The sequence below is a fragment of the Argiope bruennichi genome, chromosome 6 (genome assembly GCF_947563725.1).
Source record: "Argiope bruennichi chromosome 6, qqArgBrue1.1, whole genome shotgun sequence".
In the NCBI taxonomy this organism is placed as follows: domain Eukaryota; kingdom Metazoa; phylum Arthropoda; class Arachnida; order Araneae; family Araneidae; genus Argiope; species Argiope bruennichi.
Window position 1 is genome coordinate 18,641,834 of NC_079156.1, and position 3,331 is coordinate 18,645,164.

Here is a 3,331-nt window from a genome sequence, read left to right on the forward strand (position 1 = left end):
ACTTATTGCCGAGTCGTAATGAGAATCTTTGACCCTTCAGAAGCTCTCGAGGTGCGAGTCTTGGTGGCTAGATCGGCAGGGCGTGTCATTGTATTTTGCTGGTCTTCTGTTCGAATCTCGAGATCGAGACAAATAATTTATATATTTTCTTTTTTTAAAATAAATTTTATCTTTATTTCTCCATTATTCATAGAGTTACTATGAATCATTCCAAATCATATATTTCAAAACAATATTATAAATTTAAAATATTTCTATATTTTATCGGAATTTTAAGAGTCAAGCTCGCGCACATGCGCAGAATCTATTAATATTCTTAGCATTATGCTTTTAAAACCAGATTTACACAATACTTAAAACTTATTGCCGAGTCGTAATAAGAGTCTTTGACCATTCAGAAGCTCTCGAGGTACGAGTCTTGGTGGCTAGATCGGCAGGGTGTGTCTTTGTATTTTGCTGGTCTTCTGTTCGAATCTCAAAATCGACAAATAATTTATAATTTTTCTTTTTTTTTAAATAAATTTTATCTTTATTTCTCCATTATTCATAGCGTTACTATGAATCATTCCAAATCATATATTTCAAAACAATATTATAAATTTAAAATATTTCTATATTTTATCGGAATTTTAAGAGTCAAGTTCTCGCACATGCGCAGAATCTATTAATATACTTAGCATTGTGTTTTTAAAACCAGATTTACACAATACTTAAAACTTATTGCCGAGTCGTAATGAGAATCTTTGACCCTTCAGAAGCTCTCGAGGTACGAGTCTTGGTGGCTAGATCGGCAGGGTGTGTCATTGTATTTTGCTGGTGTTCTGTTCGAATCTCGAGATCGACAAATAATTTATAATTTTTCTTTTTTTTAAATAAATTTTATCTTTATTTCTCCATTATTCATAGCGTTACTATGAATCATTCCAAATCATATATTTCAAAACAATATTATAAATTTAAAATATTTCTATATTTTATCGGAATTTTAAGAGTCAAGTTCCCGCACATGCGCAGAATCTATTAATATACTTAGCATTGTGCTTTTAAAACCAGATTTACACAATACTTAAAACTTATTGCCGAGTCGTAATGAGAATCTTTGACCCTTCAGAAGCTCTCGAGGTGCGAGTCTTGGTGGCTAGATCGGCAGGGCGTGTCATTGTATTTTGCTGGTCTTCTGTTCGAATCTCGAGATCGAGACAAATAATTTATAATTTTTCTTTTTTTTAAATAAATTTTATCTATATTTCTCCATTATTCATAGCATTACTATGAATCATTCCAATTCATATATTTCAAATCAATATTATAAATTTAAAATATTTCTATATTTTATCGGAATTTTAAGAGTCAAGTTCCCGCACATGCGCAGAATCTATTAATATACTTAGCATTGTGCTTTTAAAACCAGATTTACACAATACTTAAAACTTATTGCCGAGTCGTAATGAGAATCTTTGACCCTTCAGAAGCTCTCGAGGTACGAGTCTTGGTGGCTAGATCGGCAGGGTGTGTCATTGTATTTTGCTGGTGTTCTGTTCGAATCTCGAGATCGACAAATAATTTATAATTTTTCTTTTTTTTAAATAAATTTTATCTTTATTTCTCCATTATTCATAGCGTTACTATGAATCATTCCAAATCATATATTTCAAAACAATATTATAAATTTAAAATATTTCTATATTTTATCGGAATTTTAAGAGTCAAGTTCCCGCACATGCGCAGAATCTATTAATATACTTAGCATTGTGCTTTTAAAACCAGATTTACACAATACTTAAAACTTATTGCCGAGTCGTAATGAGAATCTTTGACCCTTCAGAAGCTCTCGAGGTGCGAGTCTTGGTGGCTAGATCGGCAGGGCGTGTCATTGTATTTTGCTGGTCTTCTGTTCGAATCTCGAGATCGAGACAAATAATTTATAATTTTTCTTTTTTTTAAATAAATTTTATCTATATTTCTCCATTATTCATAGCATTACTATGAATCATTCCAATTCATATATTTCAAATCAATATTATAAATTTAAAATATTTCTATATTTTATCGGAATTTTAAGAGTCAAGTTCCCGCACATGCGCAGAATCTATTAATATACTTAGCATTGTGCTTTTAAAACCAGATTTACACAATACTTAAAACTTATTGCCGAGTCGTAATGAGAATCTTTGACCCTTCAGAAGCTCTCGAGGTGCGAGTCTTGGTGGCTAGATCGGCAGGGTGTGTCATTATATTTTGCTGGTGTTCTGTTCGAATCTCGAGATCGACAAATAATTTATATATTTTCTTTTTTTAAAATAAATTTTATCTTTATTTCTCCATTATTCATAGAGTTACTATGAATCATTCCAAATCATATATTTCAAAACAATATTATAAATTTAAAATATTTCTATATTTTATCGGAATTTTAAGAGTCACGTTCGCGCACATGCGCAGAATCTATTAATATTCTTAGCATTATGCTTTTAAAACCAGATTTACACAATACTTAAAACTTATTGCCGAGTCGTAATGAGAATCTTTGACCCTTCAGAAGCTCTCGAGGCGCGAGTCTTGGTGGCTAGATCGGCAGCCCGTGTCATTGTATTTTGCTGGTCTTCTGTTCGAATCTCGAGATCGACAAATAATTTATATATTTTCTTTTTTTAAAATAAATTTTATCTTTATTTCTCCATTATTCATAGAGTTACTATGAATTATTCCAAATCATATATTTCAAAACCATATTATAAATTTAAAATATTTCTATATTTTATCGGAATTTTAAGAGTCAAGTTCGCGCACATGCGCAGAATCTATTAATATTCTTAGCATTTTGCTTTTAAAACCAGATTTACACAATACTTAAAACTTATTGCCGAGTCGTAATAAGAGTCTTTGACCATTCAGAAGCTCTCGAGGTACGAGTCTTGGTGGCTAGATCGGCAGGGTGTGTCTTTGTATTTTGCTGGTCTTCTGTTCGAATCTCAAAATCGACAAATAATTTATAATTTTTCTTTTTTTTTTTAAATAAATTTTATCTTTATTTCTCCATTATTCATAGCGTTACTATGAATCATTCCAAATCATATATTTCAAAACAATATTATAAATTTAAAATATTTCTATATTTTATCGGAATTTTAAGAGTCAAGTTCCCGCACATGCGCAGAATCTATTAATATACTTAGCATTGTGCTTTTAAAACCAGATTTACACAATACTTAAAACTTATTGCCGAGTCGTAATGAGAATCTTTGACCCTTCAGAAGCTCTCGAGGTGCGAGTCTTGGTGGCTAGATCGGCAGGGCGTGTCATTGTATTTTGCTGGTCTTCTGTTCGAATC